Source organism: Equus quagga, chromosome 12 (genome assembly GCF_021613505.1).
Source record: "Equus quagga isolate Etosha38 chromosome 12, UCLA_HA_Equagga_1.0, whole genome shotgun sequence".
Classification (NCBI taxonomy): Eukaryota; Metazoa; Chordata; class Mammalia; order Perissodactyla; family Equidae; genus Equus; species Equus quagga.
In genome coordinates, this window is record NC_060278.1 from 51,426,808 (window position 1) to 51,445,789 (window position 18,982).

Below are 18,982 nucleotides of genomic sequence, written 5' to 3' on the forward strand. Positions count from 1 at the left end.
TTTCCTTCTTTAAATTCATGCAATTCTGTAGAAGAAAATTTATACACAAACTTTTTAAGATTAAATGTATCTCTAAATAGCTAGTATGTGATTCATAATATTTTACAAGGAATTACATATTGAAAATTTTCCTATGCCATCACATCATATATATATATATATATATATATATATATTTTAACAATAAAATGTTGCTTGTTTCCTTGGTTTTTCTTTTTCCTTTTTTTATTGACACTGATCAACTGATACTCTGTGAAATCAATGATAACCAGAATCAACCACAATTTTGTATCTATTTTCTCACTGAAGACCCACAGTAACCCTGTAAGGCATGCATAATTATTTTCAATATTTTATAGATGATGAAAATAAGGCATATTCAACTTCAGACCCTTCCTCTATCTGGAACAGTTTATAAATCAGCACTACCCAATAGAAATGTTATGTGAACCATGAATGCTATTGATAGTGGCCAAGCAGGAGGGTGACATAATCACAGGGGAAGTGAAGACAAGGTTGTTGGGGTGGCTCTGAAGCTACAAAAGGATATTTTAATTTAAAGAAACCATTTTGGAGGCCACTGGCACATTCTGGTTATGAGAAAAGTGTGGCCAAAGATCATAATGAAAGGAATGAAAAGAAAGAGAGAGGAAATGAAAAGATATGATTTTAATATTCATTTATGATATGACCTAGTGAAAAATATATATCACCTCCTCAAGATATAGAGTTCTTTTTGGATTGAAGCCGAAGTTGGAGATGAAAGAGAATGTACTGTTTTAGGGAAAATGGCCAGGACCTTAATTTAGTTGATCAAATTTGCAACACAACAAACTTCTCTGTAGTCTATCTGGGTAGGTCTGTGTTTTATTTTTTTTTTGTGCTAGAACTCACTTATTTTAGCACGGACAATCAAGATTCATCGTACAGAAGTTACAGTTAAAGTTAGACACAAGAATGAGGTAGAGAGACCAGGTCAGGACAAATGGGTCCATAAATGTTGTATCTCAGAGGTAGATGGGGTAACTCCCAGGCATAAAATTCATAAAATATTTTTAGGATATTTAAATAAAAGATGCTATTATAAAATAATACATTACCTTGATCTTTATCATTGCTCAAATTTTACAGCCTTGCTTAACAGTAAAATTTACAAGTGACAGTACGCATTTCCCAAAAAGTAAATTATTTTCATGAAAATTGTATAATACTAAAAAGCACAGATTCTTTGAATTCTTGAGTCTCTACTGAGTGGAAAGTACTGTGTGTGTGTACAGTGCATTTTTTCAGTTTACAGATTTGGAAACCAAGCCCTAATTAGGATGGATTAAATGACACTGCTAAAGTCAAAGAGTAATGCTTAAGAACGTGAATTAAAAACTAACACCTATAATTGGTATTAAAACATTTTTAGTTTTTAAAAAATTGAATACACTGTGATGAACTGAAGCTCCTATTAAAAGCATCTTTAAATAGTCCCTAAAAATGAGAATAACGTTATTAGTCAAATTTGGGAGGAGACGTTGGGGCTGTCCCAAAGTGAGTATGTTATGATCCCATCTCCCTCTGTAAATACAAATAGCCTTATACATAGGTGCACTTGATATATTAGTGGATAGAAAGAAATGTCATATATTCATTTAAACTTGTTAAGTTATCATCATAGTATGATGATAAAAGTCTAACTTTTCTTTTTGCAATTAAAATGTTTTCAAGCATAAATTTTACTCATCAATAATGCTAAGCATGGCTCATCTCCCCCCCCCCAAAAAAAACCTGTATTAAAAAATAGCATCCTCTTTTTCTTTTCTTTATATCTGCACTTTGAAATAGTAACAAAAAGACAATTAAAAATAATGAACAAAGTTTTCATATACAGCAGGATGGTAGATTGTCTCCACCATGAAAATAATTAAATATGCTGGACTAAAATAAATCCTTTAAAATGTGTTGAACTGGCAGGAAAATTAGGATTCTTCAGAAGCAAAAATCTGAAAAAGCTAAAACAGAGAAATGTAAAAAAATAGAAATAAGAAAATATTTAGAACTGAACAATTCTATGTATGAGCAACTGTTAGATATAGTTAAAATAGTTCTGGGGTCAGCCCGGTGGCACAGTGGTTAAGTTCACACTTTCCACTTTGGCAGCCTGGGGTTCGCCAGTTTGGATCCCGGGTGCGGGCATGGCACAGCTTGGCAAGCCATGCTGTGGTAGGCATCCCACATATAAAGTGGAGGAAGAGGGGCACAGATCTTAGCTCAGGGCCAGTCTTCCTCAGCAAAAACAGGAGGATTGGCAGCAGCTAGCTCAGGGCTAATCTTCCTCAAAAAAAAAAAAAAAATAGTTCTAAGCATGAAATTTATAACCTCAAATGCTTACATTGCAAACCCAAAAAGACTGAAAAATCAATATGCACCTGTAATAGAAAAAAGAGATAACAAAAAGATAGAGAAGATAGTAATAACATAGAAAAATAAAACAGAGGATTGATAAAGACAAAGTTGGTTCTTTGACATAGGCAACAAAAAGTAAAAATAGACATATTGAAATACATCAAAATTAAAACTTCTGTTCATAAAAGGATACAATCAACAGAGTGAAAAGGCAACCTACAGAATAGGAGGCAATATTTGCAAATTGTGTATCTGATACGGGGTCAATATCCAGCATACATAAAGAACACCTATAACTGAATAAAAAACAAAAATAATAAACAACCCAATTATAAAATGGGCAAGGATTCTGGAGATGCATAGAAGTGATGGCTGCACAACAATATGAATGTACTTAATGCCTCTGAACTGCACACTTAAAAATGGTCATGATGGTAAATTTTATGTTACATGTATTTTGTAACTGTTTAGAAAAAAATAAATTTCTATTTTAAAAAACTATGACCCAGACATATGTTTTCAGGGAGGTGTGATAGATTTTTCTTACAACAAAAAATAATCCTGGGAGAAAGTTTCAACTGACTAGTATGACTGGTATTAAACTCATTGTTTAAGATTTTTAATTTACCGATCTTACTCTGTGTTTTACTCTATGTTGTAGCATAGGATTATAAACACGGAGTAGGAACATTTTGTTTAAATTGGGATCTTCTTACCAAAGAATCATTTGAAGGGAAATTATTTTCATTTTCCATTTCTTTAGTAATTCCTGGATTACCTCTATAAAGGGAGGTTACCTCACATTCTGTGAAAATTAATAAACAGAGATCTTATTAAATTGGAGTAAGGAAGCCAAAAGGGAGAGCTCTCATGCTCCACATCACAGCAGAGCCCACAGGAAGAAGAAGGATTTCCTCTTCTTGACTGACAAGAAGCTCAGCCAATGAGAGCCTGTCACAACTCAGCCAATGAAATGCCACTTAACCTCTGAACTCTTAGTTTAGAATGGTGCTCCCACTTTCCTTTTCCCCCCATAAAAAGGTTTTCTCCTCCCTTGCTGCTGGGGGACTTGCACATGGCTTACCATGGTTACAGACCCCAAATTGTCATTCTTTGCTGATCCCAAATAAACCCGTTTTTGCTGGAGAAATAACTATTTGTTTAAGGTCAATAGTTCCTTAAAAAATAATTATACCTATTTTAGGATATTTCACTCTCTTTAATTTATCATTTGCCAATCTGAAAATATTACTGTTAGTTAATCCTAGTTATGAAAATAAAATTTAAATCTCAAAATAAATCTTCAGAATAAAAATGAAATATACACCTATAATTAACCTAACGCATTTTATTTTAACTTTCTCATGTAGTGGTTTTGAAACTTTGCCCAGTTTTGCCAAGGTCCCTCCAAAGACTGAAGCTCGAAGACATGGAGCAGGCAATGGGGCCAATCTCTAGTTGCCTGTATATCCCCGTTATTTGTTACATTTGGCTTTTAGCAATTGGGACTCACCTTTTTTGTGTTTTGAGAATACTGCTGTTTTTACTGACTGTACTGGTTCACTATTTATAATAACACCAAGTGAAAAGTCCATAATAAGAAGGATTAATAAGAAAGAGAATGCTGTACTGAATGCAAAGCATTTGCTGTTGATTGCATGGGAAATTTGTTATGGTCTCTTGACTTTTGGTTTACTAAGGAAAACTTTGAACCCTCATATTCATGTTTATAGAGGCATACAGGCTTTCTGAGAACGTTAATTCGGAGTCAAGATAGTAATTCAACTAAAAGTCATGTGACTTTTAGTAGTCAACTATAGTGAAGTTAAAACACATTTTTGGTAGTGTTTTCAATGCAAGTAGATTTTTATACATGCCTAAAAATGATAACAATACCGTTCTGACAGGTTTTATCAACCAAAATTCCTTTTTGGAAGAAATATAATAGGAGACATAAAATGCCTAGGACAGTGTCTGGCATTTAGTTATTTACTAAATGAACTCCTCTAAAAGCCAAAACCATCCATCACGGCCAGTTTGAAGCCATAGCGTGAGCTCATCATATTGAATCCTCATAACTTTCTCCCTTTGTTGCTGTTTCCCCAGCCGTCTTCCCTTCCTGCAGTGTCTCTAACTCATTAATTGTATAATCATAGAATAACCCTCTGTGAAAATACCTAAAACCTCCACCTTCTCACCCAAGGCTCCTTATTGCTCATCTTCTCCGAAAATCAATGCTACTTAACCTATGCTTTTTTTCCCTTTCCAGGTCATCCAAAATACACAAGGTCGGAATAAACTAAATTAATAGATTAGCCCATGATGCACTGCAAAATGGCTGTTTAATTTTCAACAGAAAGGACGTAATTCAAGTCAATAAACATTGAATGAATACCAGCTAATGTATGTTAATTCCTTAACCTCAGGGTGGATTCCATAGTTCAAGGCAGGGATGAGGAAGGAATTAACTATTCTCCATTTCCCTCACATCTCCTTATTCACTGGGTAAGTCAGTTCTTAATGCTAAAGCCTGATCTAAACCTGTATATCTTTCACTTCAAAACGCAAGCATTTTCTGTTCTTCTGTCCTTTCTTCTTGATTTTAGGCTGCAATCAGAATTCTACTAAGAATGCCAATGAACTAAATCAGACAGCACCAGTTCATGTGTTCGTATTTAGTATCATAAATTTCTGTCTTTTGCAAAGATATTACATTTATTTTGATCTCAATTATTAGGGAAGTCTTCATGGAAGACATGCCTTTAAATTTTGCCTTGAAAACTGACAAGGATTTTCATATGTGAGAAATGTGAGAAAAGCATTCAAGGCTTAGACCTGAGCACAGACATGGATAAATGAAAGTGCATTGAATGTTGATAGGACAAAGATTAACCCTAGGTGACTGAAAGGTAGGCGGTAAGGGGGTACATAACAAAATTTGAAGAAATATTGTGGTTAGCAGCAGAGTATAATGATTAAGAGATTGAGGTTGGGAACCAAAAAGAGTAGGAATAATATAGTAATAATAATGATACTTATTTTGAAGACTTGAAGAGTAATGTTAATAATGAGTTAATCAGAGAATCTAGAGAATAATATTAACCAAATGTCGCCATTTTTGATAGTATATTATTTTACCGTTTATCTTGATAACATATAATTTTACTGTTATCTTCAGTAGATATAGAATAAAGATTGCTTTATCCTGTGAGAAAGTTTAAATCATCATAGTTTTATAAAAATACAAAGCAAAACCCTTCTTTCCATAAAAGGATGTTGATTTGATCTTTTAGGTAAAATAAAAATACAAAAGACTGGTGACCCCAAATATAGAGATAGAGGCACATAGTTAGAGAGAGAGAGAAGTTGAGTCTAAAGAGAGAAACTGGAGGAATAAAACAAAGTCTCTTCCCATAGATCAAAAAGAGTTTATAAAGGGGCTGGCCCCATGGCGCAGCAGTTAAGTTTGCACGTTCCACTTTGGTGGTCTGGGGCTTGCTGGTCTGGATCCCAGGTGTGGACCTACACACAGGTTATGAAGCTGTGCTGTGGCAGATGTCCCTCATATAAAGTAGAGGAAGATGGGTGGGCATGGATGTTAGCTCAGGGCCGATTTACCTCAGCAAAAAATAGGAGGTTTGGCAGCAGAGGTTAGCTCAGGGCTAATCTTCCTCAAAAAAAAAAAAAGAGTTTATAAAGATTGAAAACAACACTTATAAGAAAGGTGACAATAGAATAAATTCTCACATGCCTTAAGGCATGTTGATCATATTTACTGAAGATAAATTCACAGCATATGGTCTCTTAATTGGACAAAATATTTAAAATCAAGACTGTCCAGAGAAATGTAGGATATATGATAACTTTTTCTAAGGTCACCTTGTAGATGAAAACACTTAATAATGAAAAAATTTTTATGCTTAAGTAACTAACCCCATCTGGAGTGGCGCCAAGACTTAATAGAAAATTAAGATCTTTTATAAATTGTGTTATTGCAAAGTTGAATACAATAATAGTCCAAAGAATTCCTCCATAGGTGAAAATGAGTGATAATTTAGAAATATTGTAAAAGGGAATATCCGTGCATTTCCAAGAGCTGAAATAAACTTTGGAATGGCATCAAAATGAGAAGAGAAGTCAAAATATAGTCAAAGCATTTGTATGTTCCCGGAGGTATTAAAAAAAATTATTTTATGTTTTGCAGTAATCTCTTAAATATATCTGCTCTAGCCTGGAGTGTTGAAACGAATAGAGCAGCCTTTCCTGTGTTCAAAACACCTGAGCTGTGGATCCAGCTATATCATAAGCTGTCGTTAGGTTTCCAAATAAGAAATGAAATAGACCTTAAGATGTTTTCAATATTCTCAAGTTTTCTCTTGAAAAGGTTTTTTTCAAAGTTATGAGAACTTTCAAATGTGAGAGATACAAAGGTTTGGAAAAGTAAAGCAAGATAAAGTTTCTTAAATTAAAGCTCTGAAATGCTGACTCCAAATCTTAAATTAAATCTCATATTGTATCATCAGATAATAAGAGATAGCTAAGGATACAGGTGATATTTTTCGGGAAATGTCACATCATGTGTGAAGGGTTATTTCTTTCATAGTCTCTAACATTTAATTGGAAATCTTTGCCAACTTGTGGATATAATAACCTATTCCGGGAATACACGGCTTTTGCTTGAGCCAGATTTGTCATTCTATTCCATTCGAGTTTAAAACATTTGTTTCAAATTCAGCAACATATCCTTCCAATAATTACTATTGTTTCAATCACAAACTATATCACATAGGATTTTTAATTTACAAATTACTTTTAGCATCTGTATGTATTGTCATGTTAAGATGGGCCACAGATTACAAATAATTTATAGCAATTTGAAAATAAAAAGAAGTAAGAGTATAATTGTTTGGACCTATCTGATTGCAGAGTAATTACATACGATGGATAACAGTGGTTGTCCAGTTAATTAAGCACAGGGAATTGTTACTTCCAGCGCTTTTTGAGTCTTCCTCAAGAGAAGCTGATGAGATGCTCAGTAAATCAGACCAACAAAATTTGGCAGTGTCTTATACAGATGTGTTTATGTCAAGCCAATAGGTAAGAAGAAAGTAAAAGAAAAAGGTAGCATAGATGAAGGAGCAGCACGAAAGAGAAGCAAGGAGGACAATGTGAGATTGGTACAAGTGATAAAATAGGATGCACCAAAACAAAAATGGGAATTTAACAATTTTTACTAAGTAGCGAAGGGTAAGTAGAGAGAACTACAAAGGAAAACTCTAAAAGCTATGTGCATAGAGTATTTGAACAGCAATCACGCATGATGTAAATTGTATCTATCCTGTCTTACGTGTGCGACTTTCTTATTCTTATAATAACATCAACAGTCATCTTACTGAGATCTGAATATGCTCCGGGCACACTAATAAATGCTTTCTATGTTGTATCTTATTTTATCCTCATAACAGCCCTACTTGGACTCTCCCTATATGACGAATGAGAAAACTGAGATTTGAAGAAGTGAATTACACAGACACACACTAAGGAAGGCGCGATTCGGGTCCAGATTCACACGACCTTCAGGTCCTCTTATGGCTTGAGTGTCATACTTCTGTTATGTGGATAGTGTGTGAACTAAATATGCAAAATACTTTGTAAGTCATATTATCAAATTCAGGAAAACTATAGCTAAGAACTTTAATGTCTTGGCTGACCTTACTTCTGTCAAAGGCAATTTTATAAAATAAAATGTAGCTGAAAGGGATGTTAAGAGCCACCAGCCACCTAGCCCACTTACAGATCTTATATTTTCCACCTAAATTATCTAACTTATTTTCACCCTATAATGAGTGACTTGTATATTCAGAGCACTGTGCTAGACATTTTGATATTTTAAAACTTTGATCTCCATCAGAGTTCAAACTCTATCAAAAAGGGTACTCTTTAATGCAGAATAACATATCTGAAAAATTCACATACAAATAATATGCCATGGAAATGTAGAGAAAGGTATAATTAATAGTAACCAACGAGATTAAATCTTAGGAAAGTAGGTTACACTTGAAGGTGTTAAAGGATTATTAATATTTCAGTAAATAAAAAAAATGAGAAAAGAGACTTCTGGGAAGGAGGGGAGAGTATAGACATTGGAAACCTCACTCACCAGTTTTCTCACTTGCATAGTGGGAATAAAACTCAGGAGATTATAGTGAAGATCAAGAAAGAATGGCTAGAAAGCTCATGTAAAATTTGAAATAATGTAAACATTTTCACTACCATTAATATTATTGTTGTTACAGTTACAGAATGCAATGGGCAGTGGCCATGAGTATTCTGGTACACTTGCAAAATACATTTTAGAGTGAAATTTAATCATATGTCATCTTATAGAGAATGATCACATACGGTATGGCTTAGGAATAGAGTATAATCTAAATGGACTGGAAAAAAGAGATATGACTATGACACAGGATCTGAGACAGCTTTAGAAAGAAACATTTAGGCCAGATGATGAAGGATCTTAATAAAATGCTATAGAATTTGAAATTTATTTTCTGGATTAATTTTTTTAGCTAGATCTTTGAGAAAGGAAGTAAAAAGATCCAATTTATGTTTTAATCATATTATATTAATATGCTCGTCAGTAAACAACATGGCTTTATGTATTTTGAGTCATGTTATTAATTTGATAATGTTGGGAGATAAGGCAAATAATATATTGTATAATTTGTGGGTAGGGAAATAGAGACTTGAGATATTAACTGGTTTCTGTATCACTACCTGGTAGGTGATAGAGCCAGGAGGCAACCCAGTCTTCTAACTTGAAATCTAAGTTCTCTGCACAATGTATTCATTCATTCATTTAACTTATTTCTTGAGGAACTCCTGTGTATGTGAGCATCATACGAGTGAATAATACAGACACAGCCCCTGCCATTATGCAGTTTATAGCCTAGCGGTAGAGACAGATAAATAGTTAAGCTTTGGCCTTTAGTATAATAAGTGATATTTAAATTTAAGAAGTAGCAGCATCTTTGGGAACACAAATGAGGAATAATAAGCTGGACTGGGAAGTAAAGGAAAGTTTCCTGGAGAAACAAATGCTGGAGCAGGCAGAATAATGCCCACCCTCCCAAAGGTCCACATTTCTACTTCCTGGAACATGTGAATATCTTAAATTATGTGACAAAGGGGAAATAAGATTGGTAATCAGCTGACTTAAAGATAGGGAGATTATTCTGGATTAACCAGGTGGGCTGAATGTAATCAAGAGTCATTAAAAGTGGAAGAGGGAATCAGAAGAGAGAATCAGAGAGAAGACAACATAAGGAGAACTTGGCTTAACCATGCTAGCTGGAAGATGGAGGAAGGTGGCCATAAACCAAGGGATGCTCGTGACCTCTGGAAGCTGGAAAAGGCAAGGAAACGGAGTTTTTCTAGAGCCTCCAAAAGGAATGCAGCAATACTGACATCTTGATTACAGCATGAGACCCATGTTGGACTTCTGGCCCCCAAAACTATAAGATAATAAATTTGTGTTGTGTCAAGCCACCACGTTGGTGGTAATTTGTTACTGCAGCAATAGAAAACTAATACAAATTCCTAAATGGAGACCTTCAGTGCATTAATAGGAACCGTGAATTTCTATGATGAATCAAACTAGCTCACTATGACTTACACAGTGAAAACATGTGAACACCTGCGAAACTGGAGAAGACAGGTATGGAGGATATCATGTTTAAGGAAATTTTATCACCCACAGCTTTGTCTTTCCTGTTCCAACTGCCCTGCTTGTTAACCCAAAGGTCCAGCACATTGTCTGGAGCCCAAGAATGACTTGAGGGAAACTGTCAGCCATATTTCTGATCAACTCCAATCTGAAGGTACACGTAATCGAATAAAAGTCTTGGAGCGTGTCAAAAAAAAGAATTTCAAGTCATTGCTTGTACAGCCTCGCTGTTCAAAGTAGCATACAATCATCTCAGCCCTTTTAAATAAAGTTTTATTAACCTTGAAAAAAAAGAATTATGAAAAATGGAGAAAAATTATTACCAGTAGAAAGGAATGCATGTGCAAGACCCAGAGCTGAGAATATGTTAATTATGGTTGTTGTTGTTATTAATATTGGAAGTGAAAGAGGAAAGCAAAATGTATTTGTTAAAATGGAATGTAAAAATGCAAGGAGTAAAAGAAAAAGATAAGGGAAAGGTCCTGCCGGGACTAGTTACTCATGGCCAGCTTGATGGACTTTGTCTTAATCACAGTGAACAGACATTTAGAAGTTAGAAGCAGGGAAGCAACCAAAGGGTTGTATTTAAGAAGGTAACACTAGCATTAAGATAAAGATTTAGGAGTTGAGAGTAAACAGAAAGGGTAAGCAAGACTGAAGGAAGTATTGACTTAGTGAATTGACTATGAAGAATGATGCTAAAGACTTGGATTAAATGAGAAACAGGGTCCCTCTTCACAGCTCAATAGCTATTCTAGTGCTAAAAACAGTCACATGCCATTATACTAAAATTTGAAGAAAGTTTAAGAAAGGAAGCAGCATCACGTAAAAACCAGAGGGAGAATTAAATTTAAGGTAAGATGCCAGAAAGACCTTAAGAAAAGTCTTGAGAAAAAGTGATGTTAGAGCTGAGAGTAAGGTGAGTCAAGATTCTTCAGGAGAAGTGTAAATGGAAAGAAGAAATAGTCTAGTAGAGAAGAACATGGGCCTTCAGCTTAATACGAGGTCGCTGTGTTGACAAACAAGTAGATAACTTAATTTAATATTTCCAACATAAGGCAGCTCTATGTTATGACAGAGTCAGGAATGTGACCAAGAAAATGGTTGTTCGAGTAAACCGGAGCTGGAAGTCACTAAATGAGGAGGAATGAAGAGACTAATATATGATGTATGTGGTCCAAATGGATGTTTAAGATAGCCTGAGACATTAGGGCAAGACTTGGCTGATGAGGAACATAGATCCTAGTGATACAGTCTTCAGGAAATGTCATGAAATGACCTAGAGGTCAATAGACTATAGAGGTGAGGAGGGGGCAGAAGATGGAATGCTCTAATGGTTTAAGTTTTAAAACATCAGATGATTTTATTCAAGGGCAGAGGAGATATTGACAGCTAGGAAGTAATAATATGGTAGTGGCATAGGAGAGTGAATTTAAGGTAAGGAAGAGTCTGTGAGAATAAGCTTCCTCTCTTTGATTTGGCTGCAGGGGAAATAGCTTCAGTGGAGAGCTAGGTGTCAATTATAACTCTAGGCAGTAAAGATGATTGAGAGGAGAAGCTTATGACATGGGATGTTTATTTACCATGAAATCAGATGTTTCAGAAGGCATGGGGAAAATGCCAGGCAGGGAGGAGAGTAAAGGGAAGTTGCTTTAGGAAAGAAATCGTACCCAACGTCTGAGAGAACAGCAGAGAACAAATAATGAGTAGCTTACAATATATTCACTTTTTCATATACTAAGCCTGAGGTACAAGAGATATCCCAGATGAGATATCTTCCAAATAGTCAGGAATTTTGCTCTGGATTTCAGATGAAAGATCAGGGATTAATCTACTTTCTTGAAAATCATCAGCATAGAAGTACAGTTAACATTAGGTGAAATATATGATCACCTACAGAGAGAGAAGACTAAGAAGAAAAACAGGGCTAAGAACAAAGCACAAAGAGAAATTTTCATTTAGGTGTGGACAGAGTAAAAGGACAGAAAAGAAAGCTATGAAACGATTTGACGGTTAGGAAGAGAACTAGAAATGATATAGACTTTGGAAGATAATTATTAACCATGGTCACATACAACAAAATAATAATAATAATTGGAAACATTAATGAAGTGCTTTGTTCCAAATACCTTACCAAGCATGAGATATATTTTAATTCCCTAAGTCTTTGTGGTAGTGATGTCTAGCCGATCACCAAAACTATCCCCCTTTACTCCTGAGCATACAAATGAATACCATTTCTCCTTTGCCCAGTGGATGTAGCTACATAATTGCGTTCTGGCTAATGGAATATAAGTGGAAGTGACGTCTACCACATCCTTTCCTGGGCAGCCAAACCTCCAACACAATCCACTACATACTTTTCCTATCTGCTTTTGTAAAGGCAGCCTCAAGGAAGCTCCAGGAAGTTGAGAAGGAGAAAGGCATGGGGCAAGGAGCCAAATAAATAGAGCAGATCTTAAGACCTGTGACTCCAAAAAAGCATTGAATGGGATTACATGGCACTGGAAACAGATTAAAAGCACACTGGGTTTTTAGACCCAATATTGACAAGGAAACCATAAACCCAGATCAAATAAAACAACAACCAGAAAGCCTTTAACTATTTAAACCTTGAAAAACCTTAACTGTTTGAGCCTTAAGACTGCCTTCAGAACCCAAACTAGAATAAGGAAAAAGAGGGCTGCAGAAGCACTGGTGTCCCCAAGAAGGAAATTCGACCTAATGCCCACTGCAGATGGGGCCATGAAGAGCAATGAATAAGAAAGAATCTTCAAGAGAGAAGAGTTAGGACCATAGGGACCACCAGACAACTAATTTCCTCAAAGAGAGCAGAGCCTAAGTCTCATCAATTTACCCTCTCCCCTGGGTAGGAAGTCTTCAGCATGTCTACTAGTAGGACTGCCTAATATCTATTGGTCAACAATTACTGTATGTCTTCTATTCTTCTCTCTTCTAAATGAGAGATTTTATTGTGAATATCGTGTCTCCAGGTCGTAGAGAAGGTCTCTTTGGTTGTTCATTGGTTGTCAGACTGTGAAGAACCAATCCAGACATAATGGAAAGAACTCTGCTACATCCAGAGATCTTGGATACAATGGTTTGATGGAGCTTTGATTTGTCTTCCTTGAAGCAGATCTAAGTGTATTTTATATAAAAAGAAGATTGAATAGATGTTTGATGTCCAGAAGGGTGGAATTTTACAGAGATTGTTGGCTGATCACCAAGCTTACTTGCTCTTCTTCCTGAACACAAAACCAAACCACATTTTTCCAGCCTCCACTTTGTAAAATGTAGCCATAGGACTGAGTTGTAGCAAAAAGAGGGCACATGGAAATGATGGGAGTCATTTTTGAGCCCGGTGCATGAAAATATCTCATGATAGATCCTCCATGATAAATCCCAACCAACAACTGCGTGCCAGTGCAGATGAAGATGGGAGATCTGTCGGCCACTTGGGGTCCTGAATGGTTGCGTGGTTGGTCCCCTCACTCCCACCGCTGCAGACCAGGAATATGAACATTGGAATGCTAGGTGAGCGCCAAAACAGGTTTACTTTATTTAGTCACTGAAGCTTGGGGGGTCTATTTGTTACATTAGGTAATGGAACCTTAACACATATATCCTTATAACTTTATTAGGTAGATTCAATTATGAACATCATTTTAGAGATGAAAATACTGAGACACTGAGAAGTTAGGTTACTTGCCCAAGATAACACTGCTTGCTATGTGGCAGAGTCAGAATCGAGCACCAGCAGTTTGGCTAAGGATGACATTCTCTTAACGTGTCTTACAGATGTTATTCTACAAGATGAGTCATTGAGTTTGAACAAGAATGAGCTCTGATGACCCTGGAAAGAATTATTTCCAACCAGTGGTGAGGATCAGGTGTGATTATAAAGAGACGACAAAAAGATAGCGAATATAAACTATTTTACTGAATCTCTTACGTTAAATCAATTATTTTCATAAGTCCTGACAAGGTCAGCATTGTAAAGCTTAAGAGTTGCGGATATCTGTGGGACCTCCAAAATCTGAAATCCACTGTATTTCTAGGCAAAAATATATCAAGGATAATATTCACCCTGAATGTAAGTTCTCAAAGAATGATTGGGCTCACACTAAATACGTTTGAATTCAGCAATTTAATCATTCTTTTGTATTCAAGGTAAGCAAATAAAAGGGTCAGTATGGAAAAATTTCTAATTTTGGTAATGGTTTGATTGTCTTTTATTATGTTAAAATATGTCTGAAAGATCTTGCCTTTCAAAATATCATTGATCTCAGCAGCAGCCTATCTAAGGATCTTTATAAGAAGCAGGACACATAAGTATTGCTAAGTTTTAGGCTTAAAAAACAGATGAGGCTGGCTTTATACCTACCCCAAACTCACACATTCCTAGGGTCAGCTATTCCAAATTTTTATCACTCATCTCACAGCTCCACAGATCTCTTACATTGTCCACAAATGGCCTTGACTCTAATTTTACGGTAGAAATTGAGGATCTTAGGGAGAAAGTCCTTCAAATTCTTATTTTCACTTCTCGAATTGTCTGCAAAAGCTCACGTGCGTCCCTTCTGCCCACCTGCCTCAGGGAAAGTGGTGATGTCCTTTTACTTTGTAAACCCTGTGTGTGAGATCTAATTGCTTGTGCCATCTTCATGTCCTTTGTTCCATCAATGATTCTTTCTCCTGAATTTTCAATTGTGCCCTCTCTGTCATTCATTTGTTTTCTAGTTCTTTAGAAAGTCATTTAAACAAAAAATCACATTGAACTATTGTGATTTTCCAAATACAGCACATACTTTTTCACACATCCATGCCTTTACCTATGTTGCCTTCCCTGCCCGAAATCCTTCTTTCTTACTTTTCCTGTTTAACTGACACTTATCCTGTAATATTTTGACCTTCACTCTTCCTTTTCAGTAACATCTTTACTGGTTTCCATGGGCAGAATCATACATTCCTGTTATGTTCTTGTTACAATTGATTGATATCTCTATTTATGTCTCTTGTGTTAAAAAATAGTATATCTGTTACATTTTGGTCTCCCACTTAAGCTGAAGGCAGAGTTCATGTGTAAGATAACCAGTCCTGAACACAAAGACTGGCATTTAAATGTTCAATACACATTTGAATGAATGAATGAAAATGCTATTCAAAGAAAGGAAGCAAAGAAAACATACCTTTCCTCTTTCTTTATATTGATAAAAATTGGACAAGAGAAAGAATGCTCAAATTGGCTGCTTTAACTTGGAACTGAAAGCTAGCCCAAACTATCCTCACTTCTTGGGTTATAGAATCAATATAGTAATACCTGTTTTTGCATCTCTTTCTAAGAATCTCCATCCTTCATTTCTAACTGTGCTCTCATTTCCATTCTAATTTTCTTTAACTTTATCTAATATTTTCAGGACTTTTTGGGATATGTAATAAGAATGCTAATTCTATGGTTTGATTGTTTCGTTTCTATGAAGAACTTACCTCAAACTCAATATTTTGACTTGTTCCAATTTGCCCTTCACTTACTTAGAGGAATTAGGCTAGAGAAAACAATTTTTCTCAAGTCTTCTTTAACCCACCAAGTTTTTAAAAAATTTAAGTGCTTATATTCTGGCACCAACATGCAACCCATGTGCCAACCTGCTTCTCAGGGAAATACACCCAGGGGATAAAGGTTCTCCTTGTGTCTCGTGATAGACATGGGATTAGGGAAAACTTTTTATTATTATACTCGCCCCCACTCACTTTTATTCTCTTGTGTGAAAGAATAAAGATGGAGTAGCTCTGGATTAAATCTTTTGAGAGATGCTTCACCCAAGTTGATCCTTGAGTTATGAAACTGGAGCATGTTCCACATTGGTGTCTCTTCCTTAAAATAATTACATCAGACATAGAGTCATGTGTTTCCTTCTATCTTTCACTCATCTGAGTAGGGGAACAGTTTTAATTACTTTATCTGATTGAACGAGTGAAAACATTAAGAGGAAGAAATAAACATTCTTTTGGTGAGCATATAATGGTGAAAAAAAGATTATTAATTTTGTTCTCTTTCATGTCCCTGTTCTTTCTTGCCCCTCTTAGTCTTTCTGGCTGGTTAATTATAAACAGAACTTTAGGACATTGCTTGCATGTGGCTGGCTCAAATATGACACCTCCATCAGAATCCACTTTTTAGGACGTACACCCATCCATCTGGCTCCACCCTCTCTTCCTGAAGCTAGGAGCACCATATACTCCCTTATCACTCTTTTTCCCTCTCCTCGTGGGTATGTCCTTCTCGGGCACATATCTTTTTCCCTCCACCACCCCCATCTTGAGTTTTAATACTACTTTATGCGTTCCACTGTCATAGTTCCTATTCCAAGGTTGCTTTTCATTTTATTTTGTTTATTTCTTTTAGTGAGGAAGACTGCCCCTGAGCTAACATCTGTGCTGATCTTCCTCTATTTTATATGTAGGACACCACCAAAGCACGACCTGACAAGAAGCGTGTAGGTTTGTGCCTGAGATCCAAACCTGTGAACTCCAGGCTGCCAAAGCGGAGTGCACGAACCCAACCACTACAGCACTGGGCTGGCCCCTAGAGAATTAACTATCTCCTTAATAGGTGCTATATTATATTATATTTCTCTTTGTGTGCCTGGCACCTAGCACTGGGCCTAGCAATTAGTAGATGCCCTGAAAATGAATTAATAAATGAAAATGTAAAGATGTTTAGAAAGTAGAATAAATAATACAAATTCCATAGATCATTATTTAAATCCTACTCTTTGTGAGAGTCCTGTGTATATTGGTCTTTATAGCCAGATTAAAGTTGAGGTTATAACAAATGGTCCTTTAAAATAAAAGATAAGTGTTTAGAAATGCAATGAATTGCCCTAGTTTTTCCATGCTGTGCTGGGAGCAAGGCTGGAAGTCTTACTTAGACAGCATGACCCTACTATTTTGTGGGTCAAAATATTGAAGAATAGAGTTAGGTCGGCAGACATGAAAGAGCAAATCAAAGCTAATCTCTGCCATAAACTCAACACCCAATGACAAGCATCAGAGGTGGAAGGAAGCCATTACCATTATATTTATTCCCCTGAACTTGAACAAAACATAATTATGGTTTGGGCAAAGCTGAAAAAATATGCCTTTCAAAATATCTTTCATTTATGTTTCCAATTAACTATCAATTAACTATCTGTAAGTCATGTATGAAATAACAATCCAAGGGAGAAATATTTGAAAAGTAAAGTATAAATCACAAGACTCTGATATACCTAAATAGAAATGAGACTTCTGTATATTTTGGAAATCTTACAAAATGGTGGAATAGTGTAATAAATGCTATCTTAGATATTAAAATTAGGCAAAAGATCTCTTAATTAGGAAACAATAAAAGCTTTTCAGTTCCACTGGTTTTAAATTTTGACTGACTAAATGAATTAGGATATTATTTACTCATAATTTTCATGAATTTATCTTTCATTATCTTTGCCTTGGACACATTATGATGTCAAAGAATGTCCTTAATGCACTCTTATTTGAAAATAATTATGCTGTATATTTTCACCTGAAGTTGCTAGACCTAATAATATTTAAATACAGTTAAATTTTTCCACGGTATTATGAAAACTTCAGATGATTTGGAAAAATGGCTGCTTGTCATATGAATTAGTAGATTTTGTTTGAAAAATGGATGTTGTTTTTCATGTTACATGCAGGAAAAAATTAAGGATTACAATGAATAGGTGGATTTCCTGTGAAATTAATGAAAGGATGTTCTAAAAAACTATTTAACTATATAATATATAGTTTTTATATACATAATATAAAATTGTTATACTGTGGAGGGTAACTGGAGGGGAAGTAGAGAGAGAGAATTAGAATAATATGACTAAGTTTCATAAAAGTCAAATACTCTTTAAATGAAAGATACCAAGAGATTTCATATAGTGGATCTAGAAACTGGAGAATTTGAGATTTCAAGCAAAGATGGTAGTTGATTGTGAAAATTTGTCCTGTACCTTATCCAGCCCTGGGGGTAGTGGGGGTGGGAAGTAGATAATGAAAGTCCTGATAGATTTGGGCATCTGTGAAAAGGATCTGTCCTCTGTCCCTAAGTATGGTCCAGGACAAAAGGCTAGGCCCATTTATGGCAACTTTGCCTGGGAACAAAATAATAATTGGTACTCTATTTTAAAGCAGATAGGCCTAAGAGTGCTCCAAAGGGATTAGAATGTTTTTCTTTCATGCTCGAACAACATGGATGTGACTGAGTAAGCAGACAGCCCTGAAGAAAGAGGAATGACTTGCTCATGGCCTAGAAAGAGGACTATCATAGAGTGAACTTCATCAACTGAGACAGGGTGGTGGTAATGACATCTCAGTGGATGCCAGCCTGAAGAAATGATGATCCTGAGGACCAGAGGTAGTCCTCCCCACCATCTACCACCAGGTGCCTTGTCAATCTTCCCAACCCACTTCAATGAAAGGAAGGAGAAACCCTGAGCTGATCAAGTTTAAATTTCTGCCATCCAGCCAAGTGGAGACTCATATTAAAATGTAAATCTTCGCATAAAGTTACATTCCTCTGTCTTCTGCATTTGTGTGATTGTTAGCTGTATAATCATCACCATCATTATGTCCTGAGTGTTCATTATGTTTCAAGCAGTAATAAATTTCTTCACATTAATCATCTCATTTAATCTGATCAACTCCTTTTTGAAGAGTGGGTCATGTAACTGTAAGTCACATCTTTTTGCATATACAAGGATCAGAAGGATTAAGTAACTTGGCTGAATCATATTTTGAGGATCCAAGATCTTCACTAGGATTGTATTAATTGAAAGCGTTAATAATTTCTTATTT

At 35.6% G+C, this 18,982-nt stretch overlaps 1 protein-coding gene and 1 non-coding gene across 2 annotated transcripts in view; one reads left to right on the plus strand and one right to left on the minus strand.

Annotated features, from left to right (window-relative positions):
• BRINP3 (BMP/retinoic acid inducible neural specific 3) overlaps nt 1-18,982 on the minus strand; it is a 390,477-nt gene that overhangs the window by 214,367 nt on the left and 157,128 nt on the right. The window lies entirely within an intron of this gene.
• On the plus strand, nt 10,033-10,099 carry LOC124249264 (small nucleolar RNA SNORD29). Its single transcript, XR_006891331.1, has one exon. It is a non-coding gene; the product is annotated as a small nucleolar RNA SNORD29 (small nucleolar RNA).